The 14,732-nt window shown below is 42.7% G+C and overlaps 1 protein-coding gene across 24 annotated transcripts in view; it reads right to left on the bottom strand.

Moving 5' to 3' along the window:
- The window catches only part of ATXN1 (ataxin 1), a 224,454-nt gene that overhangs the window by 157,516 nt on the left and 52,206 nt on the right, over positions 1-14,732 (bottom strand). For 22 of the 24 annotated variants that reach the window (XR_003991124.1, XR_003991126.1, XR_003991127.1 and 19 more), the window contains one exon: positions 3,813-3,936. The exons of 1 other annotated variant lie outside the window; for it this stretch is intronic. The gene's annotated coding sequence lies outside the window, so the exon portion shown is untranslated. Of the gene's footprint in view, positions 1-3,812; positions 3,937-4,020; positions 6,533-14,732 lie in introns of those variants that run through there. One more of the 24 variants, XM_030484088.1, reaches the window with a different exon arrangement.

Below are 14,732 nucleotides of genomic sequence, written 5' to 3'. Positions count from 1 at the left end.
TCTCTAGTAAATGCACAGCTAGAGACTGAAAAACCCTAAAAAGTTGTGTCCAAGGGCAAAGAAGAAGGGGGAAAATAAGAGCAGTGTCCCATATCTAGCAAGGATATAAAAGTTTAGGCTTTACGAATTTCTTGTCTACATACAAGAAATGGATTTTTTATGTCTGTAATTCACCTATGGTATCATGAGAGAGGGCTTTTAAGGAGCTGGGGAGTCAAGCCACTGTGACCTGGTTTGCTCCATGTTAGGCTGATCAACTGTTTCTTGGTGTGTGTGAAATTTCAAGGTCCTACCTCCAAAACCTCCACTGTGACTCCAAAAACCTTCATCCAGAAGGGAGGTCTAACTCCTCAGAAGAAAAACTCCTCTGGACAAAAAGCATATGGCTGTGTAAGAGTAATCATCACTGAGGCCCCTCTCCACTCCCTGAATTGGTGTGTCCTGGCCACAGTGGCTTGGAGAAAATAGCTGGTATGCTTTCACAATAACCTTCTAAGGTAGATGAGAATGGTGGGTGAGAAAAAGCAAGAACTTGTTTAAAAGCCTCAATTTAAAACTTCTGGCTGCTCCCATTTTATGGAGTAAGTTAAAACCACTCTCTACTAGAAACCATGTGAACCACTGACTTCAGATCTGGATCATGCCTTTTGCAAAGCTGCTGGTGGGCTTGGATCCAAGGCTTTGGTTCAAGCTCTTACCTACTCTATACTAAAATGACTTATACCATACGTCCTTTATAATAAATAGCCTCACAGTAAGGAAGCACAGTATTGGCATAGTTCATATTTACATCACTCTTTTGAAAGCCAATGCACATGGTTTAAGGAAAGCATTGGAAATATTACAGCTTTCAAATATTTGCCTTATGTGGTTTACAGCCAGCATAGTCAACAGCTGTGTAAGCTTCACCCATTTTCGCGTGGCACATACAAGTCCCAGGTAATGCCCAGCAGGGCTGCGCAGGTCAGGCACATTGGCAACAGTACAGGCACAGCCACATCCTACCACAGCAGTGCCCCGAGCTGTGCCACTGCGCTCTCCCGGCTCCCCGCAGTGGAGGTCTCCATTCTCCATCCCCACCACCTCCTCTTCACAAAGGCTCACACACGCTCACAGAAACAAATGAACAATTCCATTCTGTGCCTGGCAGCCTGTGCACTTTCTTTCTGATTCACAATAGATGTGGCCCATTGAAAAGATCCATCTACGCAGGGGGGAGGGAGGGCGGGGGGGGGGGCAGTGTGTGTGTTAAAAAAGTCTAAGCAAGTCTCCAGCAAGCACACATATTATCAAAGCCTCACTTCCACTTAACACATGTTGCTTTGGGTACTAACGTAGCTGACTTGAGAGGAAAGCACAACCAACCAACCTCTTTTTCCATTAGCTGGGGGGTGGAATAGAACCAGTGCCGTCTTTGTTGAAGAGCTCCACAAAACTAATGGTTTAAGAGGGCTGAGGAGCATGGATGGGGGACAATTTGTGACTGATCACTGCCATCTGAACATGGCACGCTGACAGCTGAAAGAAGAGCAGAGAAAGGCAAAACAAAACCGGCATGTCTTTAATCTGGGCAGGCTTAGTCCCCCGTATTCACTCCCAGTGAAAAACACAAGGCAGGAGAAAGTTGGTCCCTTCGGCTGCTCAGCTCAGCACCCACGTAACTCCATGGCACAGACCAAAGGACCTTCTCTGGGCACACAAAAGGGGGCATTATTTATTCACGTGCTGAAAAAAATAATTTAGAAAGAGCAGGAGTAGTGCTACAATTTAATGTATCTTAAAGTGAGTCTTTCGCCACCAAAGAACTTGCCTTTCTTTAATACTCTGCAAATGAGCTCCTGCACTCTCCGATACAAAGAAAATTAAAAAAGATTCAACCGTTCTGTGACTGCAACAGAAAGCTGATCAAATGATTATAAAGACCATACAGGTGTTACAGAGATACCTTCCCCTGAACTTCAACATGCGCTTCCTCTGAGAGCAACAAGGAGGCAGCTGTGAAAGGAAAATCATACACATTATCCTGATCTGACGTCAATGAAAAGAATAGAGGAATAAAAGTATTTTGATTTATGCTCTGCAGAGCTGAGGAGGAATGCTTGCCATCAGGAGAGTGGGACACAGAGAAAGCAAAGGTGGGCTGAGAGTGATCACATGCGGCTCACTGCAGTGCACTTCTCCCTCTCTCACCAGTTTGGCCAGAACTGTCACACTATGCCTGAAACAGGGCTCGCTCCAGAGAGCAAGACATTTCCTCACCTGAGCCACAGGGATGGGGAGAGAGGGGAGGGTGAGAACCAGAGCCCCTAAAGGCCATAAAGCAGCAGTTTCAAACAGATTTGCATCAGTACCTCATTTCACAACTACAAAAATCGCCTTAAGAGTCCTACCAAAAGAGTCTTGCATTCCTTCTTGGGCTCACAGTCCCTAGTGCAAGACCTGCACGTAAAAAGGAGATGGCTACACTGATTTGCAGAAGTTTTTGGATAAATCAGTGCAAATGCCTGCAGGACTATTACAATTTCCCAAGCAATGGCACATGTCCACTAACCAGAAAGGAAATATTTAGCTCCCTGCAGTGAGCCTGTTGATTTCAAAAGAAATTTAATAGCTCTATTCCTACAAAGCGAATACAGAGCAATCACCAGGGGCCGGCTATGCTCTCCTCTCTTCTGAAACCTGGTAAGCAACAAGGTCTGCAAATGCCACCAGCCAAAGGGGGTTTTGATATTCTGCACATTTGTGGGATTGTATCCCCTGCTTCTTCCATGTTTGGTGGGTCTTTCTGATCCTGCAGTTTTCTTACAGCAGTTTTGTCTCCTTCAGCACACTTGAGGGGCAATAGAGAGTAAATAATTTGAAATTTTTATTTAAGAAAGAGGCTGGTGGTTTTATTTTTTATTTATGCAGCATTTTCAGTGGTTAAAAGTTTTACAACTGTAACATTTTCTCTTTGCTAGACAAAAAAAAAACCTCAGAGGTCATTCTTTTCTAGTGAGAAATGAAAACAAAAAAATGAAGACTAAAGGGAAAAGGTGAGCTTTTTTGGGGTTGTGACTCACGACTGCCTTTATTAAAAATATTATTAACTCAGGACCACACGATTCCACCTCACTCAAGGAACTCTTAGTTCGCCTGCTATTCAACTATCTAAATGCAATCTGCAACTCTAGTTATGAAATGGGATGTTATTTGCTTTATACATTTAACTCTACTTGTTCAAAGACACACTGATGAAGCAATTAAGGCAGATATATTATTAAAGTTGGCATGGAATTTACAGCCTCTGTTGAAAAGTTTGGTATTTCAATGAGGTGTTTAGCCATAAGAACGAGAACTATGTATTTAATACAAAAATATCACTTACAAATGCTATAAAATCAGATTACTCATGACATTATCACCAACAGTAAGAGAATTGTATATGCATTTTTCTGGCTCTGCATTGTGTGTTCTTCAATAGCTTTCTTCTGCACAGTTCCCATATAATACAGACTCCAAACTTGGAAATACTTAGGCCCATGCCTAACTTTTCAAGGAGAATAGCGTCATTGATTTAAAGAGCGTTTAGCCCTTACAAATGTTAGAGTGATTGCCTGTTTGTGGGATTAGACCTCATGGGGCCCATTTTCAAAAAGATAAGTACATTACATATTTTTGCTGCTGTTTCTGGGTTTGCCATTAAAGTTCTCTCCCTCCCTCTCCCATCTGTTTTTATTGCCTTCGATAGAAATATCACAACACTGAGGTAAATAATGATTAATTTAATTACAAACTGACTGTAACTTCTGCAAGACCCTCCAATAACTTACCTCAAATCATGTGAGTGTTTCAAGATGCAATTGTAAATCTTCTTTTTTCCCCTTTTCTCACAGGAGATGTTGCAGTCTTTTTCTTCTGATGTTTTGCATTAAAACTCTCCCTGTGCTCCAGGATCTTAAACGAAAACAAAACAAGAAACACTCAGAATGAAAATGTCATTTCAAGAGATTGGTGGGTGGCTCAGGGGAAATCCCTGACCTTTCTCCAATGTATATTTCATTATCTAAACCAAGTGTGATAGCTCCCCACAGCAGAAGCAGCATGAATGCTCTTCTGTGGGCTGTCTTTGAAAAAACAACCCCAAAACCCCCTAAAACAAAAAAACCCCACACACCACACCACAACCCCATTATTCTAGACCACTCAAAACCATGTTACTTTTAAAACCCGCCAGATAGTACACTACAAAGTATTAATCTAAAGCACAATTCAGTATATACAACACTCCACAAATTTATGAAGGTCTAAAGAGAAGCCCAGAGATACAAAGCAGAAAAAAAAAAAACCACGATTATGTAAAGTATCAAGCTCTTACATGGGAGAGCAATCAGCAGTTTTATTATTATTACTACCACTCTTGTTATCACTAATAATATGTATACGGCCAACTCCCTAAATCTTCACTGAGTTACTGTAGTATTTCTGTAGTAGCGGCGTGGGGGAAGTTGTAGCTGTGCTGTAGAAGCAGTGCAGCATTAGCACTACAAAACCCAGCCCAGCTGACGAGAGAGGAAGGAAGGGAGGAGGAGCGACAAAGCAAATGAGTAAGAGAAACTGGCAGGTCTCTAATACAATCAATTTTGACGTTCTCCGCCATCACCAAAAAAGGTCTGAATGAAGGGGTTTGAATTTTCAGCGAGTGCTGCTACCAGAAGCCTTTCTCCCCAGCCCCCATTTCACCCTTCTCCCTCTCCCATACCTGCAGCAAGGCAGGCCAGGAGCTGGCTGGGTATCTAAGTCTCCAAACCAGGCTCTGTCAGCAGGAAAATCCCCTGGCTATGAGAAGAAAACGCTGCCAGCCAGTGCAGAGTTCGCCTTCCCTCTGAGAGCGCCGTCTTGCATTTGCATGGCCCCTCTGGATTACAGGCATCCCAGTTATTTCTCTACAAACAATTTTTCAGACCAACAACTATATTCATTCTTGCTCTGTAAAAAGCCTGAAAGACAAACTGTTCCCAGGGCTACACCTGTGACTATCCCCAAAGAAGCCAACAAACTTTCAAAACACAGTGAAGAGGAGGAGGATTTGACCTTGCAAGCATGTAAGCCAGACCACTTTGGTTTTCTTCCTCAGCTAGAACAGACAGACAGCTCCAAATAATTTTTACGTTGCTTTTAATTAAGAAACAGAGACATTATCCACGGCCTTCTGTGGCTGTATGTACTCCAGAAAATACAACTTTTCCAAAAGCAGTCAGAAATTCAAAAAGTACAACTTTCAACATCGTCATTGATTCCCACACATACCCAGAGAAAACAACCCAGAACTGTGAGCAAGCCAACACAAATAAGGGGGAAAGTGGGCTTCCCTTGACACCTGCACAAAGGCTGTGCCTGCGTCACCGCTCCCCAAAGCTGCTTACAGTACAAACAAATCCAAAATACTCCATTTAAATTACCCTGCTCCTCCACTCCACCGTGCTTGTTCTCACTTACACGGTGTTGCTGCTTTCAAGGAGCCTGCTCTCACTCAACATGCGTAAAGTTGCAACAGCTAAGCCTACAGACTTGCAGGAAGAGGACAAAGCCCTCTAAAGCTGCGACACAAATCCAGAAGGCTGGAAGTCCAAAGTGAAATGAGGACAGTCTGTCCATGACTCATGCCACCTAGAAACCATTCTTAGTTTAAGAAAGTGTTAAAAGGATTATTTTATGGAGTGTCACCCTGCTGAATCAACTAAGTTCTGCTTTTCATTTTTTTCCCCGACTCAAATACAAGGTGGACAGGGATTCTATTTTAAGACTAAAATCAGCATAAAATCCTCCTGTTCTCACTTACATACTTACATTTTTAATGATCCATTTAAAGAGACAAAAAATGCTCTTTGAGGGACAGATATCCAACTACCCTCCTAGCTTTTTGCATGACCTCCGGGCAAATGCTACGTGAGACTTCCTGAAAGGCTGAAATAGCTCTGAATGACACTTGAGCTTCTACAGTGCAACTAAAGTATGAGAGTTTGGCTCCTAATGCACATTGTTACTTAACTCAAATTTTCCTGTGCCTCAGTTTCCCCTTCCTGTACAGCAAAGATGAGCGTATTCCCCCATCTCAGAGGGCTGATGCAAGGAACACAACACCTATGCTGATTTAGTGATAATGTGGTAACATGGACAGTTATAGATCTCTTAACTCACGTGAGGCTGAAACCTGACATCCACAGAAAAAGGCCCTATAAACCAAAATGACGAGTGAGTCATCAGCCTGGTCCTCTGAAACCGTTTTGCTGGATAGTCATTTCACCAGTACAACTCTCCTCTCTTGGGTGCTCCCAGCAAGCGTGGGGGAGACTGAATGGATTCACTGTAGTCACACAACAGTTTTACAGCTGCTGAAAAAAGGCCTATTGTAGCCCTGCATTTTACTATCTCGAGTAGCACACATTGATTTGCTGTACAGCTTCCATTACCCATCTGATCCTTACAGAAACAGAAGCAGCAAATCAGGGTTTGACAAATGAAAAGAGATTTAACTGTGATGGAGGAAATTTTCTGGTTTGCTTTAAAAAAAAAGGGGGGGGGGGCAAAAGAAAAAAAGCCAAACAACAAAACAAAACTAAAACAAAAAAACCCCAAAACTTTAAACTGGTTCTGCCCTGCTTTTGGGGGGTTTGTTTGTTCATTTTGCTACATCATGATACTGTGAGCCAAATTTCACAATCAGAAAAGAGCAGCAGCCCTGCCATATGCATGCGTGCTCTTCCTGCTGTCACTGTCCACTCATGGCTTGCACCTCCCTGCATTTATGATATTTGCTCAGTAACCTGAGTGGTATCAAAAAGAACTGTGACCTCTTAATACAGAACTATTCAGTTGCACGTACAAAGCTTCAGTCGACAGCCAGATAACGCTGGACTTTGCAAAAACATGTGAGGAGATTTGACAGCCTCCTTCTAAATGTCTTGATTTTTCTCTGTGGTGTCTGTCGAGTCAGGGAGAAAGGACAGTCCTGAATTACACGCATTCCTCCCAGTATTCAACTACTCCATTCTCCCCCTTCTGGAGAAATGAATGCAGCTTCAAACAAATTAAAGGAGTATTTTGTCAGCTCTTTCATTCTTCCCGGTGCAATAAATGAGGTGGTGCTCAGCTTCTCTAGCCCCCAGCAGAGCCAAATGAAGGCTCGTGCTGAAGTACAAATCTCCCTTCCTCCTCCCACACACATAGCGTTAACCCTGCCAGCTGCAAAGAAGCGGAATTTGGCCAAGGTGCCCTGAAAACAGCAGCATATCACAGCTGCAGAGTGCTGTACTGCTAACCCCCAAGCATTAATGATGGTCAATCAGCACACATCTCCCTAAAACGCTGTGAGACCAGACAAGAAATTCACAGAGTCTTTTTCTCTGCCTTCTGGCTTCAGAGCCACAGGAATGCATCAGGTGCTGTGCTGGTCGGCACTCAGAAAGCAGATATATTTTGCTTTTCAGTGAAAGCTGAGACAGAGAATACCCCTTGCTTCGGAACCTCAAATATCACAAGAGTAGCAGACTGATAAAATGCACCAGTGGGACCCCTCTTTTTCCCCAGCCTTCCGTCATTTCACAGCAGTACCTCTCTCAAAGGGCCGATGGAGATGCACAGACTGAGCGGGTTTTCCATTCTAGTCAACTCGTACGTTTGCTAAGTTAACACAGCTTGACTCTGATGAAAACTGATAAAAATCCATGGCAGCGGAAACAAAGAATCAAGTAAAGAAATAAATGAAACCCCAGGAAAAACTAGAAAGGAAGAGAGAAAGGGAGAAAGAAAGGGAGAAAGAAAGAAAGGGAGAAAGAAAGAAAGGAAGGGAGGAAGGGAGGAAGGGAGAAAGAGAGAAAGGGAGAAAGAAAGAAAGGGAGAAAGAAAGAGAGAAAGGGAGAAAGAAAGAGAGAAAGGAAGAAAGAAAGAGAGAAAGGGAGAAAGAAAGGGAGAAAGAAAGAGAGAAAGAGAGAAAGGAAGAAAGAAAGAGAGAAAGGGAGAAAGAAAGGGAGAAAGAAAGAGAGAAAGAAAGAGAGAAAGAAAGAGAGAAAGAAAGAGAGAAAGAAAGAGAGAGAGGAAGAAAGAAAACAAAGAAAGAAGGACTCTGCTCACACTTTCTGTTTTGGGCAGGCTTGTCTACCTCCAAGCCTGGAGCCTCCCTTGCCGACCTCAAGCAAGCAGTTCTGGGGTGGGCCTGGACAAAACTGCTGTGGGACTATCACATGTGACAGTACAGAGCAAAGGCCAGATCACAGCAAAATGGATTGCTAAAATATGGCCTCATTTTGGGACTAACTATGAAGGATGGAGAAATGGCGGCACCGGGCTCTCTGCACACCTCCTGTCACAGGGACAGGAGCTGTTTTCCTCACATCTCACGGGAACCGGCCTGCTGCCCTCCCTTGCCTCTGCCTAGGATCTGGCAGGCTCAGGCACATGGTCCCAGCGGGTATTTACTCTTTTTCTTGCCTTCTGCTTGTAAGCACAAACTCCATAAATTCCCCTTTTTTTCTGAACAGCCAAAGAGTGACTGTATTGCATGATTTTTGGAGTGAGGACTCCTGGCCCACCCTCACTGCTGCCATGCCTTGACACAGCCGGTTCATCATTAAAAGGTGATGCAGGGCCACGCTCCCCCACGTACCCAGACAGATGCTAGGTGTTTCCAAGCCGTAATCACCCCAGCCTACCAGGCACTGACCTCAGGCCCTCCCTGGCACCTCCTTAAGTGCCTCCTTATGCCAGCACCTGAGCAGAGCATGAAGGCCAGGCAGAGTCTTGACGGCACCACAAGTCAGCAGCCTTGTCCGTGGCAGGGAACCCTGCCACATGACTGCTTGCACTCACTGAGGCACTACCTTCCTTCACACCCAGCTTCTGAAAAGCAAGAGTGCCAATGGGTGAAGAGCTGAATACCATCCACTCTCACCGGCCGAGCTGGTCTTGACAGTAACACCCTGTTGTAAAAGTTCAGTGTGTTGCCTATCAAAAGCAGCAGATGCGTGTGTGTCTCTGCTGAAGTGCAAGTATAGTTTAGAAAGAGACATTAAGAAAATTGCCTAGAGAAGCTGTGGCTGCCCCATCCCTGGCAGTGTTCACGGCCAGGCTGGACGGGGCTTGGAGCAACCTGGGCTAGTGGAAGGTGTCCCTGCCCATGGCAGGGGGGTTGAAACTAGATGATCTTTCAGGTCCCTTCTAGACCAACCCATTGTATGATACTATGAAAATGAAGTATGGCATGATTTGCAATATCCAGATGCATTCTAGGTTCTTCAAATGGAGGGCTCTAAAACAAAAAAGCAATTTCATGTTCTCTGGGAGGACAGGTCTTGTATATTTTTTCCTATTACCTTCTGCTTTACTTACTCAACTCACCTACCTTCCAGCTATATGAGGTCAGATTCTGAGATGTAGTTGTTTCCTGCCATATACAGAAACTGAACAATCAGTATTCCTTATACATTTACATATCTCCAGTGCCACGGAGTACAGGACTCTGGCAGAAACTTGTAGTGACCTTTGTTGCAAGAAACTTTGGAGGCTTGACCATAAGCTTTTTTTAGAACAGAAATTTGACTAAGCCACAACCAGCTCGGCACCACTGTAGTTTGGTCTTACTTTTTTGAGATCAGCAGGACTATGCCAGCAGCTTGGCCAGCAACTGAAATCTTCCAGGAAGAGAAAAAAATGTCCTCTGCCTGGATTCAGTGAGTTGGTTGGCTACAGAGCTGTTTGGCTTTTGTAGCCAAATCTACTCTCTCAATCAAGGAGAGACAGGACACTGAAAAAGACAAAGGTTTTGTGTAAGTCTACTAGTCCAGACTTTAAAAACAAAAGCAAAACCCACTGTACTACTGCTTCTGTCATCTCTACTTTTACTTCCTTTTCTTCAGCACAAATCATAACATGAGCATTTCAGCAAATATCAGGTTTGGTAGTAGGCTCTCTGGGCTGCCAACTGGCAGATCCAGAAAGCAGGACTGTCACATCTGCCAGACTGACTCTCACACCTACTCTCTAAGGTAACATCATATATTTTTCAAGTCATGCTAGCAATAATATGACATTACATCTCACCATACCACATGTTCCTTCTCTGCCTTAGGACACACACCAAAAAGAGCCTACACACAGAGGAATGTCCAGCCAGTGTCTTACGATGACCAATAGCCTCAGCTCAATGCAGTATCTGACCACCCTCTTTAATCTAAGGGCATGAACGCTGTCTCCAGTGACACACGCTCACGTCAACAAGTCAAGCACAAACTGCTTAGGCACGGGTCACTACTAGTTAAGCATCTAATGTGTACTTGGCATTGTATAAACTCCTTGAACGAAGTTATAATCCTTCTTTTGGTAAAAGATACCTTCTAACTTCTCAAAAAAGCCTTCCTTCTCTGAGGCCTACTCATGCCAACCTTCCCTTTTCTGTAGTAACTATGAAGAAAAGGGAAGAAAGAACATTAAGAAAGAGAAATTATGAAATGTGTTTTACTAACTGGTACAACTACAAGATTAGATCACTGAAATACACCTTCTTTCTACCCCTTCATCCCACAAGGTCTCTATAGGGTACAGCTACCTTACAACTTTTGTTCAGATTAGGGATGTAGCTTTTAAATCAAGTCTCCAGGTACTCCATCCTGCCTGGGCTTTTAGTTGCATTGTGGGATGGTCCTGGAGTATGTGAACTGAATCCCTCTTGGGAGGAACTAAACTAGAAGCATCATGTTCTCTAGAGCAGGCAGTGAGCAGCACCAGACTGCTCAGAAATAAAAGCAACCCTGAAATGTGCCTCTTATGAACCTCAGGTTCCAGCACCAAGTTTATCACTATACAGATATTCTCCATTTGGTCACACTAATGTAGGCATAATCATAAAATATTCTGCTGTCATTCATCTTTATGTCACCAAGTACGATTATGTTATTATATTCTACTGTAATATTGCAACAGTGTAATAGTGACAACAGCAACATCTTGAAATGAGCAATGCAGAGAAGAAAGAATAGATCAAAGCAGTTTCAGCTACAATAACTAACCTAATTTCTGTAGTTTTACAATGAGTTCTTCTGCTCTTTAAGGTATTTTCTCTTCGTCTCGTACCAAAATATTAAGGAATTGTTATAGAGGAGAAAAAGTCAAAAAAAGCCCCCAACTGGATAAAAAGACACAAAAATGTACCACCTTCCCCCCGACTAAATCTCATGAAAACAATAAACTTCAGGCATTAGTTGTAAAAACAGCCAGCTGAAAATTTTAGGCAGTAGTGCTTTTTTAAGGTGACTGTGTTGTCATGTGAGCTTATGTCAAATATCCTCTGGTATTTTTTCTCACAATGGATCTTATGTTCTCTTTCCAAATTTTGTTAAAGAGACTCCGAAAACCTTGACATTTCTCATAACTGAAATAACAAGACAATCATCACATCTTTTTTCAGTGCATGAAAGGTTAATAATCCTATGATGTGATGTCTTACTTTCTCAGCTACCTTTTGCCACCTATTAAGAAGTACCTGCTGAGCCTACGGAGGTTTGCAGGCCACATGGAGGTCTGCAGGCCACTAGCTAGAAGTTACCTGTCTACACAGTCCAAGATATTTCTCGAAAACACTATTAGGAACAGGGGAAGGAGCTTTTCCTTGTAAGCTGTTTGCCTCTAGCAGCAACAAGAGCATAACACTCAAGAGTTTCACTGGAACACTTGCAAGAAACACCTTGTGATGGAAACCTCCTTGCATTCTTGGTGCAGGAAACCAATGAACCTCATTGCTCCATCTGCTCAACTTCTGTCAAACAGTTCTGGACCTGGTAGCAAATTCATGAGCAAGAGTGACATTGACCACTGTGTGAAAGACCTGGCTGAAGCCGAATAAATGCTATGCTTTCCTAGTGCGCGAATACTTCTTGAAAACTTCTCTCTTCCTTCATGTGCCTTCCACTGGCCCTCCACCCAGGAGACATCTCTTAGCTCACTGTGAGCAGGAAGCCCAAGTGCAGAGGAAGTATGTGTAAAATTCACAGTCTCGCTTCACCACCACTGTCCATTTTCATGAATGAAATGGGCAAAGTCAGTAGGGGAAGCTGGGCCCTGACACGACTGCTACCATGATGTTTGTCCTCTCTCTTCAAAGCGTTGTGGAATTGTATTCATTTCTTTCAAAGATAACTGTTTCTATGTATTAAAACAGCCAGAGACATGGTTTCTCATGTGTTTTCTAATGTTCAGTTTTTAAGACAGCATAGCTTTGTGTCTAACTCCTCGCCTTGCATTGTTGAGTGCCACCTGAGAAGATCCTGGATCTTTAATAACAGTTCTGTGCATTTAAACTGCATTCACTAGTGACTCTACGCACAGGACAGAAAAGGTGAGTGGGCTCTAGCCCCCCAGCTCAACTGCACAGGGCAGCACTGTGTTATATCTCTCATATAGCCCTGGTCACACCACTTTGTTTGTCTGTCTCCGGCTCCACTTGCCTGCTGCAGAACATGGGAAACAGGAGTGAAGGTGCTGTTGGTTTAGAGCAGAGGAAAGCTGTAAACCTAAAGTACTACATTTATTAAGAAAGTGTGGGAGAAGTAAAGAAAGTTAGGATATTCTCCCTGCTTAAAACACCAAGTAATACCATAAGGAGTGGAGTCCATTAAGGCTGGTTTCTTGTGGCTTTGCCTCTCGTGGGTAGGTGACCCCATGCACAGTAAGACACATGGCTCTGAGCAAAGTCAGCCCTGTGCTGGGAGCACTTGCAACGGCTCACACCCCAGTGTGCTCTCACATCTGTGATAACATGGGAGAGCCTTTCCTTCAAAAAGGTCACCAATTGCTGTCGTTGTCCTACATCCAACTGCCTGTTTCACAAAACTGCCAGGAGTTCAAGGACTTTGTGATCTCAACCTGTCTGTTAAATTTAGCTGGAGTGGCCAGAGGATTCCAACATTATTGCAGAGAGACTGAGAGAGATAATGTGCTCCAGAAAGAAAACAAACTAAAATATCCATTTTGGCTGATGAAAAATGATGTTGAACTGGCAAAAAAGGTAGTCAAATGGATCTGTTGTTAAAAATGGGAACTGTAGTGCCAGTTCTGCAAGATTCATTAGTATCAAATCCAAGCAGTCTTGCCCAGGGAGGTTTATTTTATTTATGCTGGTTTGAAACACAACTTTACTTTTACTTACTGTGAATAAGCATTCTGCTTATGAATAATATTAGGTACATTTTCTGGAGAATTAAATTGTACTCCTTCCTCCGATCCACTTCTTTAACACATTCCATTTACTATGTAACTTGTTTGTGATATTGCTAAATTGCTACTACAGAAAGTGGGACAACATTTTGTTCCTATGCAAGACAGGAAAAGTGTATCTGTAGATTTAGGTACAGATAATAGATTCAAATCTGCTTCAGATGACACACGACAAGTAGGTGTCTGGGGTTTTTGGGGAGAGGTACAATAAAGAAAGGGTTTTTCCCCTGGAGGATCAAAACAAGGTAGATAATGTCAACATCAGGAACAAAGCTAAGCTTATGGAACATTTATAATCTTGTATGCGGCTATGTATGTCTTATTAATTTCGGTGAACAGAGTTTGTAAACAGAAAAAAACCCCAAACCTCTGATTTATTTAGGGTATTGTACCTCTTTACATATACACACATGTACTAATGTGGGCTGCAGTGCAGTCTAATCTCTCCAGCATTAAGTTAGACCCAGGATGAAACTGCTTTCAATCTGCAAAGCTTTGTCATGACAAAGCTAGCATGCAACAGTTTCATTTTCTAGTACCAAGCAGTGTCAATTTTAACAGTATAGTGTCTTTTCCAACATTCCTCGAGCTTACACCTAGGGTTTCTCTTCGGTGTCTACAACTAGTGACTGCAACACCACATAACTTTCCTATCACCACTGTCCTACAGAAAATGAAAGTAACTCTTCAGCCAGTCTCTGCAGGATGGCCGAGGTTTGCAAGGAAACAAACTGCACAACTTTTCTTTCAAATGGGCAAAATAGACGCCGTCCTGCTTTCAGTAATTGGTATATTACTAAAAGAAAAGCCAATGATCATCATATAATTGCTTTAAAAGAAGTAGAGCAGTATCTCAAAAGCTGCAAACACACCTCCTTGTACTAGACCCAGGATTCACGTTCTATGCTAAAATGTATGTGCCTCAACACATAGGTATATACTTAAATGTAATATAAACTAGATTAATCAAGGTAAGGCTTTAAGCAAAAATTTAAGAGATTTTGAAAGTTGGCAAGGACCATTATGCTCCTTCAGGCTCATGCTAATTCATACGACAGGCCACACTATTTCAGCCTAGAATCCCCTTGTAGTGGGAATCATCCTTCCATTGCACATGAGTGAGTAGCATCGAGCTCAAAAATTTTAAGCACAGCATTTTCACAAAGACATCCAAACTCTATCGAAAGATTTCATCCACCCATGCATGTACTAATTTTCTAGGCCTTTTCACAGTTATTACCAGGATCTTGTCATTATCATTAAAAACAAACTGTTCTTCATTGTGAAAGCGAACTGTTCCCCCTGCTCTCCGAAGTTCCAATGAATGTGATTTTCACCAAGCATTGACGCATTTGTACTACAGAGAAATGTTTAATTAAAACAGTCAAAAAAAACCCCCAAAAACCAAACTTCACTCTCATTTGAATATTTTTTTCAGAAATGCTTTCCACATATCTTAAACACTTCCTTAAATTAATATTTGTTAT

Source organism: Strigops habroptila, chromosome 1, assembly GCF_004027225.2.
Source record: "Strigops habroptila isolate Jane chromosome 1, bStrHab1.2.pri, whole genome shotgun sequence".
NCBI lineage: Eukaryota > Metazoa > Chordata > Aves > Psittaciformes > Psittacidae > Strigops > Strigops habroptila.
The sequence above is the reverse complement of the archived record's forward strand: the minus strand, read 5'-3'. Positions and strand labels throughout refer to the sequence as shown.